This window comes from Manacus candei, unplaced genomic scaffold (genome assembly GCF_025592945.1).
Source record: "Manacus candei isolate 608988 ecotype Guabito, Panama unplaced genomic scaffold, ASM2559294v1 h1tg000057l, whole genome shotgun sequence".
NCBI lineage: Eukaryota > Metazoa > Chordata > Aves > Passeriformes > Pipridae > Manacus > Manacus candei.
Genome location: NW_026138105.1, coordinates 8,043,748 through 8,055,228, shown reverse-complemented (window position 1 = coordinate 8,055,228; position 11,481 = coordinate 8,043,748). Strand labels below are relative to the sequence as shown.

Genomic DNA, 11,481 nt, shown 5'->3' with positions numbered 1-11,481 from the left:
GGTGGCACCATTACACCAGAAGAATTTATTATCCAAGTCTTAAATGAAAAACTTCCACAGATTACACCTTTTAATCTGATTTAATGGGAAATTTTATTTTTTTAAATTTCTTCATAGTTTGATGTTAGTAAACCAAGCTATTTTGATGCCATGGGGCCTTTGAGGGTGACTTTTAAAGACATGAGCTTAATAAGGAACCAAGTGGTGATGTAACAGGGAAGGAAATTGGCTGGCACTGTCACCTAAAGTGGGTGATCCTTTATGCAGTCACACCCTGGGTTTTTTCCTGCATCAGAAGTAATTCTAGATTGAGTTTTATTTCCCACACCACCTTTTTTTTTATTATTATTATTTCAGAAATCTTGACAAAAAAAACAACTTAGAATGTGTTTCATCTTTTGGATGAGGATTACTCTCTGACACTTGACTTTTCTAACTGTAAGCAGGTAGGAACAAGACCCTTAATCTTGTTTCTCTGCTCTAAATTTTGGCACTGGTTTGGTTTCTCATATGATCTGCTGATAAAAGCCTTCCCAGTAGCTCTTCATTTGCTACAGAATGGCTGAACACAGCCATGAGATTTTTGTCTGTGGGGTGACCACACAGACAAAACCATTTGCTTTTGTTAGTGGATAAAATGCACCTGATGGTGTTTTCTTCCCAAGCTCATACTTGAAAAACCTATGGATTAAAAACAAGATCCCACTTTTGAAACATATCGTGGTGTTTGCATGGTCAGAGAGGTGCAGGGGGAGGGTTGTTTTGGTTTGTTTTTTGTGTAATGAACACTGAATAGATGGTAGCTGCATATGTGTGTATGTAATGCCTGTACTGTACCTTCCTGCTGCCTGAAATTTAATTTTTAAGGATTACTGCCACTGCCCTGCTGTTAATGTTAGTGAGGGCTCAGGGAGTGCCAGCAGTGCTGATCAGAGCACAGAGCAGGTATTCCAGGTAGATTCATGTTGTATTTACCTCAGCTGAAATGCTCCTCTCTGCAGATTTGCTGTTGGCCACTGCTGGAAGAAGGTTGGTGTGTTTGGTGGCTTCTCCTCCCGCCCATGAATAGCAGCAGTTGGTAGCTCAATATTTTCTGTGCACTTTTTCACAGAAATAGATTGCAGAAGGTGTTTTGGATGTGCATTTTGCACATGTTTAGTAGTTGCTAGGCTTCCTGAATCTCACTCTGCATTCCCTTTCCAACTTGGACAAAAATGTTGAGGTGTGAAAGTGTCTGATTTTATATTTTTCTATTTTATTTATTTCACTGATCTTGTCCTACTCCTTCCTGAAATTTCCTAGACTGTTTCATTATTGATATATATTGATATGTAACTATGTGGGCCACTTACATACCACAGAACATTGTGCAGTTTGACTTCTCCTGTGGCTCAGAGGCAGTCACTTCCAACACAGAGTGCTATTTCTCCACACAGGTTTCTTCTAAATTTAATTTTTAGCTTAAAGTTATGAAGGTTGAAAATTTTTATTAGTTACCTAAATTAATCTTTGTCCTCCCTGAAGACACAAACACTTCTTAATTAAATACATAATGGATTCTGTTAATTCTGTTTCTTACAAGGAACTGATTGCTGCAGTCTTCTTCCTTTACTCAAAAATGGAACAATCACACAACACCTCAGTCCATTATGACTGTCCTTATCCGTGGCCCATGATCCTGTATGTCAGGATTAAATAAGAGAGAAAGTTATTCAGTTTATAAATCCTCTCATAAAAGCTGGTACTTTTCTTTTTCTCCCAGTTTTAGAAAATTCAGATTCACTCCATGTTGCTCTCTCCTTCTCATGGTTAATGTTGTTTTATATCTGGGCAGAAGTAATTTGTGCAAGACGCATTGCTTATAGGACAGTGCCTAAAAATACTTCAAAAGGTCATTGCACATCAGACAGAAGGCAGCACTTGTTCCAGCCACTCGCACTGAGAACGACAGGTCTTTGTTAATATTAATTGTGCATATTTTAGACAGTGTATGCTTTAAAAATACATTGCACAAACATGCAGCGATGAGCATTTTGTGAGCCCTGGGACTGGGTAACCGGGGTCAGCTCTTCACTGATGATTCAAGCAATAAATGTTTGCTGTTCTTATTAGCTTTGAGGTTTGTGAATTAGAGCCATATTGTGCATCTGCTTCCAGGAAAGTGGGTATATTTTCACGCTCGCCATTTCCAAAAATACAAGCAAAATTAAAAATAGTGAGAGAGACATATAAAGTACCAAGAAGATTCAGAGCTAATCATTTGCACAAACATTCACCATGATTGTGCTTATAATAGTAATGATGTACACAGAACATGGGAAAAAATCTGCTGGGAGAGCAAGGCTAGATTGAGTAAAACTGAAAAGTAGCTCCCAACATGTAACATACACACAGAGTCATCTTTTCTGCCATCCCTTCAAAATCAAAAGACATGATTCTCTGTTCAGGTGGACATTATCCAGGAATGATGCTTTTACTAAAAAACCCTCTGAGACTTTATATGTCTCCAGAGGAAAGGCTGCAATATCTGAAAGGCTGTAGGGACATCAGACAAAGAAACCCTGACACCTGGACACCATTCCCATCAAGGCCACCTCACTCCAGCTCGCTCAGTTTGTTCTGTAATTTATCTTTAATAAGAAAATGTTGAAAAGATCTGAATCTGGCTGTGCATCAAAGGCACTGAAGCTGTGCAGGTACATAATTGTTTATAATGTGACAGTGTTGTGTGGCAATTTACAACCCAAATTTATGTTGCTATTGACTATGGCCTTTTTTTTTTTTTTTTTTGAAAACTGGCGCATAAGTTTGTTTACAGTGGTCATTATTAACAGGTTTAGAGGCAAAAAAGAATGCTGGAAGAATGAAATGTGGTGAAAGCGACAACGTCACAAGTCTGGAAGGTGATGCTGTGTAAGTAAAGCCATTTCAGAACTTCTTCAAATGTAAAGTTTGTGAAGATGAGCATTAATTCTCTTTTGGAAGAAAGGATGAGGTAGAACACATCGGGTAGTTGCCAAGAAAATGGTTTGAAAGAAAGTAATGTGCACATGTTGACATTTCCTGCTTTTACATAATTTTTTTAAAAAAACAACTTACGAAATAGCCTTCAGTGGAATAATTGTGTCCATTAGTGGGGTAGGAAGACAAGCATTTCCAGCATCTCAGCAGGGCAGTCTTGCACTGTACCTCTCTTCTGTCGCATTTGACTACCCCAACACATGCCTTTATTTTGTTTTTGAGAAAGCAAGATGCCGTGACATGAACAAAAACTGAGCAGCATCTTTTACCTGCCGTGTGTGCAAACTGTTCCACTTGAGGGGTTAAATGTGAGGAGAACTTTGTCCACCTTCCCATGGCTGCCCACTTGAGGTAGAAAATCATGGGCTCTGACTGCCCAGGGCACAGCTTTCGTTTCTCTCTTCCTCTGAGCACAGTTACAATTTATTGGCTCATCCTCCACTCTCCCTCCCTGAGAATCAAATCCATGAAGCAGGTTTTGGAGGGGAGGGTGTTAGTGGGTTGAAGGCTAAGGAATATCTTCCTCCCTGGTCCCTCCATGCAGTCCCTGCCCTGTGTGCTGGATGTCTTCTACCTCTCTGCTCCCGGGAGATTCCCTGGATTTTCCCGGTGAGAGCCCAGTTTTCCTCCCTGATCACACATACACCCCACCCCACCTCAGGCATCCTGTAGCTCTGCAAATAACGTTCTGCTGCCTTGTTTTCAAGTACCATTTGAACATATGTTGTGTGTGGAGATGCTGATGGACAGCAACATCTGCTGCTCCCAGCCAGCGCCTACACTCTTATTTGGACTGTAATTACCTCGTCGGCTGCGAGCTGTGCCCTGTGTTTGCCCACTATCTGTTCCTGTCAGGTCTCTGTCTTCCACAAACTGCCCATTATGTAGTGGTGATAATTAAATCTCCCCTCTGCCAGGCAGGTCTGAGCAGTGCACGAAGGGCCCTCCTTGTCCGTGCAGCTGCCAAAGAAGCTGCAGTTTGTAATGATGCCATAATCACCTGCCGGCTCCACAATGCCCGGCACCACCTATTTGTTTCCAACAGGCTTTTTTAGCAGCTGTCAGATGCTAATGGCTTTCAGCTGCTGACAACCTGTGCCCCGTGCAAAGCCGGGGACATATCGTGGAAGAGTGCATAAATATTCATGGGGGACTAACAAAACCAAAAGTGCAAGTGTGGTTATCAGAGCTCCTGTGTGAATACATCGTAGCTGGCCCTGTTGTGGTGGTTTTAGTGTGATGAACGCAGGGTAAATGTTTGAAAGTAATGTCCTTTTTACACTTGTGAGGAAAAAAAAAGTACCAAAAGTAGTGGGATTGCAGGGGCACGGGGGTAAGAGCAGGATTTGTGCCCTGCATGATGCAGTTCTAGGTGGGGCATTGCTGTCTGTCATGGGTGATGTGCTGAAAATTGTTATTGAAAGAAAGGAGTTGCTGTGTTTGCTCACAGGTCTCTTCTGAACCTGCCTATGAAGATTTGAAAGTTTCTCACCGGGTCTGTTCTAGATACTTAAGGAACACAAAACCCCACAGACTGAGCTCAGTGCTTTAGTTTTAAAAATAATTAAGTAATTCCGAGACTAGGAATGTATCTGATTTGGTCAAAACTTGATAATTTCCCACCTCTCAGCACCCTGAAGCCTCAAAGCTTTGACATCAGAATAGAAACACTGTTTTTTTAGACAGCCTGTTTTACAAATTAATGCTGTCAACGTGTCTGCATGGGATTATTTTTAAAAATATTTTGTTGGTAACATGCTTTTACTTTTCTCGGCAGTTTCTGGATAGCTCTGCTGAGAGGAGATGTTCAGATTAAAGTGCAAGATGGGGATGATGAAGATTCTGTGACAGCAGTCAGTGGACAAGGATGAGGGTCCTCTTGAAACTCTTCCTTTGGAGGTCCCTGTGAGTTATGTCAGAGGCCAGTGAGACCCATTTGCTCACCTTTCTCTGCCATATCAGTAAGTTGCAGTAACATCCCAAATGTGTAAAGTGTTTTTAATTGGTCTTCTGTAAAAGAAATTGATTTTGGGGAGACTAATAAGGTGTCTTTATATATCCCTTACTTCTTCTGCCCAGAATGAAGTTTACCATTAAAATTCCCTAAAAGGTTGCTGTTTTAGGATTGCATAAAAAGTGGAGAGCTGGGCAGGGGTTAAAGGATCAACCCTGCAAACTGTTGAAATGCAACTGATTCTACTTATGAGAGCTTCAGTGGGAAAAATTCCCACTGTGATTTGACTGTGGTCTGATTCTCATTTGCACTGACTCTCCTATATCCTGCTAGAAATGGGTAGGATTCAATCTTGAGGGAGAATGACCATATAAGAAATGGGTTTTGGGTATGTGGAAACAAGACAGACTCCACTAAGGCATTCTCTTACCTTCATCTCAATCTGAAAATAATCATAAATTGGTAATGGTACCTTAATTACCTTGAATAATTATTCATATAGCTTGTGTGTGTGTATTTGTGTGGGGAAGAAGTCTTGTGAAAATGAAGTTAATTCAGTGTCTCAGATAGAGAAGGATATTTGTTAGAAATTGTTGTCATAATAGTTACACAAAAGGATTCAAATATTCACTAGCTTAGTATGAATAAAATATTAAAAGATACAGGTGTTGTTCATGAACCATCAAAGAGTTTTCCACTGCCACTGTGTTTTATTAAAATGAAAAGAAGAAAAGAAAAAAAGCCCTGTGCTAATCCTTTCCTTTGTTGCTTAAGGGACGTTTCAGTATAAAGTAGCAATTTCCATATCATTTGAATAGCAGTTGCAACCCATTGATGTTTAAAGTAAAATGTGCAACTCCTGTAATCAGCAAAACAGATGCAAATGTGTTGTCTGCCTCCCAAGTGTAGCTCCCTGCTTGCTGTCTCCGTTAGATTTAGAGTGGAAAACATGATCAGATAATGAAAAACATGGAAGCCATTCTTTTATCTCTTTGGTAGCAGTAGTTTGTTCAAAAGCAAGTTGGCTGGATGCAGCACTGAGTGAGAGTCCCGCAGCAGCACCCCCAGCCCCCCCGCTCCGGAGCTGCAGGAGATGCCGCGGTGCTTTGGAGGTGGGAAAGGGACCCACCACCCTCTTCACTAACCCTGCCCCTGCCCCTGGGGACAGGAATGGCCTTTTGGCTCTGTTTAAGCCCAGTGGCATCCCAGTGCAAGTCTCTGCACATTTTTGTAAGTAAGCAATAACAGAAATAAATGACATTTAGCATTTAGATCCCAGACCAGTGGTTTTTGGTTGTGCCGGGTACAGTGTAGCAGGCTAGATAAAACCCTGCTGAGCTCCCTGAGTTCTGCCATCCCAGGCTTTAGGTGGCTGGAACTGTTCCTCAGAGGGCTTTTAAACTCTAAAAATAACCTGTAATGGTATGAGGAAAGAGTTTACTTTATCCTTCACATTTCCAAATTTAACAATGAACACATGTCGATGGTGCCTTTCTGTGCTTGGTGTATCTGAGCTGCTGGCACAAGGACTAGAGCCAGCAAGGGATTTCCATCAGAATGACTTCTGAGTGAAACTGCCCTTCTTGGAAAAGGGAAACCTTCTCAGCAAAAGGCTTGATGAAGCCTCCCAAACAGGTTGTCGATGTGATGAGAAACCTGTTTTGCTTCCTTGACAAGACTTTCCTGGAAAAAGACTCGTTTATGGGTTTTTTTTAAAATTAGTATTTTTCCTAATCAGGAGGCATCTTACGGAAAAGGATTTCCATCTTGTGGTCAACTGTGGTAATAAAACACTCCTGCTGGACTTTTTTTTTTATAATAAAACAAAATGGTTTTAATAAAAAATAATGGAAATCTCTTGTGGTTCCTTGTGAAGGTAATTGCTGGAGACCTCACGAAGTCTGTTTGCATTTGCACAGGAGGTAAAACTATTTTAGGATTAGCTGTCTTCAGAAGGTCATCTTTGGAACTAAAAAGTATTAGAAAAGGTATAATACAAGCTATTCATGACAGAATATTCAATTTTGACAGATTACACAGCATGTGGACATCAGGAGCCACACACAGGAGCCCAGAGAGAATTACTTGTAACCTTAGTGGACGAGAGGCAATTACTCCCGAACTCCTGGGAAAACTTCTGTCCAGAGCCAAATATTGTTGCTTGGATTGTTTGCTATTCCAGGATGACTCTTAGGCTCAGTACAACGTCATCATAACTTCATGCAGATATTTGTTGTTCAGGACAAGTTTTGAAACTCAAGCTCCAATCTCGAAATAGTAAAATGCTGCAGGGTTAAGTGGTGGAGTTCACTGGAAAATCTGCCCACTTTAGTGGGAAAGATTTTTTAATATATTAAAAACAAAACAGATTTGGAAAGGTCATTTTAAATATTAGGAACTGTGGCTGAAGGGCAGGGCTGTGTGCTGGAGAAGTTTTGGCATTCAGGATCTCGTGTAGGTGCTCTGTAAATGACCTCTCTTGTACAAACCCACAAGGACAGGTGGGGCTGTTAAAAGGGATAATTAAATTCTTATATTTAATTATCTTTCTTGTCCAGTTGTGCACTGAGATGCCCCCACTGATTGCACTGATTCTGACTTCAGCAAGAGCTGGACCAGCCCTGAATATTTATAAGGAGAGTTTAATAAGATCTCAGATCAAATTCTTAGAGATACATGTAAGAACTTTGTGAGTCTTTTTTATTTTGAGGGCTTGTAACTAAAGGAGATGTTCAGTGTGTTCCTTAGTGGGTGCCAAAAAGCTTATTTTCAGAAGTGTCTGAATCTCAGGGAAAGTCAATGACTGCTATATTTAATCTGAAGTCTATGCAACTGCTGCTGAAATCAAGCTATGTGCTTTTTGTAATAATGATATGAAAAAATAGAGCATTTATATGAAAAGTCAGGAACCATGCATGTAACTTATATACCAGGGTAATGTAGGTTTCAAAAAAACAGTTCAACAACATGTCTGAAGTTGTGCTGCAAATATTATGGTAAGGAAAGTAGAAATTAAGAAAATATTTGTGAACTCTTTGCAGTATTTGGTAAATAGTTTCCAGAAAAACTGACATCTGAAGTTTGTACACAGGCCTTGTTCTGTTGGTAACTACACCCAGTGGGAGTTTTTGCCATGGTCTCTACTGAAACGGGATCCAGTTCTTTTTTTTTTTCCTTCTTATGTGGAGATATAAATCTTAGACCTTAATTACACTGAAGAAGGAAAATACTTTGTCTTTTTATGTAGAAAAAAAAAAGTCATCTAACTATTAAAAAGCATTAAAAAATACTTGAGGAAAGGCTTCCTTAAATCAAACAAATCTCTCATTTTGCTTTTAGGCCTTCCCGTAGGGTGCTGTGTTTATACTATTTACTTTAAGTGTGAGAACTTTGTGTCAGATCAAACCATTAGCAACTCTCCGGGCAGCAAATGGCAAAACACAGCTCGGGGCCCCTCTGGAGAAATGCAGTTTCCACACTTTCACATTTCACCACAGGATGCAAGTGGTGAGGAGAAATCAGGGAAGAGAGAGGCAGATAACTCAGCACCGAGGGGAGGAGCAGCTGAGCCCTCCCAGGGTGGCTGTTGGGCAGCCCTGGCAGTGCCATGCTGGGCTCTTGGAGCATCCCTGGCCAGCCCAGAAACGATGTGTGATGGGGGTTCTGCACCCAGCAGAATTCTGGCTCAGTCTCCAGGGTCTCTTTCCAAGTTTGGACTATTCTGTGAACTGCAATATGTACATGGATGGGCATTTCTTCTTGCAAAGTTTTGGGAGCTCAGGCATTGTCCCTTGCCTGTGATAAAGCTGGATTGAAGGGCTTTGAGCTTGCTGGTGAAGATGCTGGTTGAGAGATGAACAACTTCTTTCTTAAATTTACTGGGTTGTTTCCTTTGTCTGCTTCGGACTACTGACTAATTACATCCTTTGAAAAATGTTTCATTTGTCTAGTTCTTTGGGCCCAGTGCACTGTGTGTCAGTGAAGTGTTTTATTTGTATTAAATTGCATTGACAAACGTCCCTTTTCTAGTGTGGAGGTGAGGTTTGTGCACATGCTTGTGTTTTCATTTCATATATAAGCTCTTGTGTCATCCTGACAGCAGTGGGTGGGCACCCTCCTCCCTGCTTCTGCTGTTTCTAGCCTTGGAATGGACTATTTTGTGCAAGTTTTGGTTCCCACATCCTCAGCTCTTCAAACTGTGAGGCAGAAAGTAAGTATGAGTGTTTTGGAGAGAGCTGGCTGACCAAATGGCCCGTTGTTTTTTTCCTTTTATTACCAGTTGCTAAGAAATGTGTGAAGGAAGCTGTCAAGCACACTTTTATGGGATTACTTTCCATATAAATGGCTGCCAGGATCACCGAAGTGTGGCCTCAGAGGAGAGAGGTAGCAGCTCCCAAGGTCAGGAACGGCAGGGAGGTGTCCCGGGCAGGCAGGGACTGGCAGTGACTTTCAGATAGACAGGGAGACAATCCTGATGTGGCTCCCCTGGGCGTGCTCTGTGCCAGGACACATCATGGAGAGTTTTTCTTGCCTTAGAAGGGGCTGTTCTGGCTGCTGTGTTTGGTTCTCCTTGGAAATGGGAAGTCCCATGTTTTGCAATCCCAGCACACAGTGGAAATGAGGAGTCTGGACAAGGGATGGAGTTCACGGTGCCTGAGAGCAGAGCTTTCATCCATCTGAAGCTTTGGTAGTTTCTATGTCCAAAATATTGTGATTTTTTTTCCATTGATTTTCATTTTTCTGCAGTCCCTTATCCATGGGCAAGCACTGTGGCACCAGGCTGCAGCTTTCAACAGCAGCATCACTAGTTTATTAGCTTGTGGCCTTAGGCAAACCTGAAATCATTAACAGCCCATTTGTTGGGCTAACGACTCTTTTTTACTAGATGTATAATTTAATATATGGTTACTTTCATGCCTAATTATGCTCTTCAAAGCTTCTTTTGAAGGAATTTATTTTTCTGCATGCATGTATTGAGAGGGTTGGGAGCTGGCTGGCTTTTCTTGCATGCTGCCCTGTGTTAAAATCTAGATAGTTTATGTAAAAAGATTTTAATTTAGATATGGGAATTTCCCCCGTTGCTCATTCTTTCAATATTTTTATCTTTGAGTGCTTGAAAAATAAATAGTGGTGAATTACCAACAGGTTTTAAATGGCATCATTTCATGTCCTATTGTAGCTTGGTACATTGTTTTGGACAAGACGTAAACCCAAAGTCCTGATCAATAGGGCCATTGTGGCAGCAGCTTCCAAATGAATGTGAGCCTTGATCTCAGTGTCCTGGCCGTGTTCCAGCCTGGTTCACATTTTACTCAACAGCAAGTCCCACTTCTGTTCCCGTTAACCTCAGTGGGAACAGAGGCAGACCACTGTAAAGTGCTACTAATCCCACGTGCCATTTGCATGCAGCGCTTGTAAAGCATTCTGGGATCAGTTTGGGAAAAAAGGCTATGCATGTAAGATGTTTTTCATTGGCATCCCAAATCCTGTGCCATATCAGTGAAAGAAGGTTATGACTTTGTCCATCGGGATAATATTTTTTTTTTTTTTGAGCTAGGCAGCTGATTGGGAAGAATAATAAAGATGAATTTGATTTGCTTTCTGTGAGCTCTAGTGTCCCCTTCATGGAGATTAAAAATTTCCCGGTGCTGTTTTCAGCTCCACAGAGCAAGCAAAAGCTAATCTCCTGCTTGGATATCCTCACACCACTGCCATCCACTAATAGGATCGCCATACAGTTTTGACTTAACAGGCACTGGGAGAGGATAATCCTGTTTATTCGGTCATCCAAAACACTGATGATCTGAGATAATCAGTGGGCTGAGAGCAGGGGAGGAGGAGGGACCTGCGAGGTTTGCTTTGCTGTGTGGTTTCTCTGGTCAGATGCTTCGTGCCAGGGAATGGCTCAATCTCATTACTGCAACCCAGACAGAGCATGGGAGGGTACCAAAAACCTCCTCCCAACACCAACCCTGGAGAGCCAGCCTGATAAAACAACAGCCTTAGCAGTGCCTGGTCCAGATGTTTCGCTCAACAGTTTTAAATTATTTTTTCTGTGACTGATTTAATATAGAAATACTCAGACGAGTGTCCAAGCGGCCACGGGAGGCACTTTGTACAAAACACTTTGGCTACCAGGTGGCAGAGGCTGGGTGTAAATGGATCAGCTCCCAGTACTCACTCACATTTGGAACCTTACACAAAGCCAGTCCTTGGATCCAAACTTGCTAAAAGTAAAACCAGTTCCATATTTGCCAGACATGAGACACTGCTTTGAATATTTGTGAGCGGCCACTGGATCTCTGGGAATGTAGGAGCACGTGCTGCAAAGCCCTTTCCAAGAAATATAATCTGTAAGAAACTTTCCCCAGTGATTTAGAGATATGCCTTGAAACTGGGCTGTACAGAATCTGTTAGAGGGCATGTCAGTGAACTTTCAAATTACTTTCTTTTTTTTGCTCTTGTAATCACTAAAGCTTTCACACTTCATATTATAACCCATTAGG

The 11,481-nt window shown here is 41.5% G+C and overlaps 1 long non-coding RNA gene across 3 annotated transcripts in view; it reads left to right on the top strand.

The window, feature by feature from the left end:
* The first annotated feature begins 368 nt into the window (after positions 1–368).
* Positions 369–11,481, top strand: part of LOC127478180 (uncharacterized) — a 32,051-nt gene continuing 20,938 nt past the window's right edge. The window contains exons 1-5 of one of the 3 annotated variants that reach the window (XR_007907136.1): positions 369–446; positions 2,448–2,696; positions 2,835–2,913; positions 4,799–4,926; positions 5,978–6,205. This is a non-coding gene — a long non-coding RNA (uncharacterized LOC127478180). Of the gene's footprint in view, positions 447–2,237; positions 2,697–2,834; positions 2,914–4,798; positions 4,927–5,977; positions 6,206–11,481 lie in introns of those variants that run through there. The other 2 variants (XR_007907134.1, XR_007907135.1) reach the window with 2 other exon arrangements.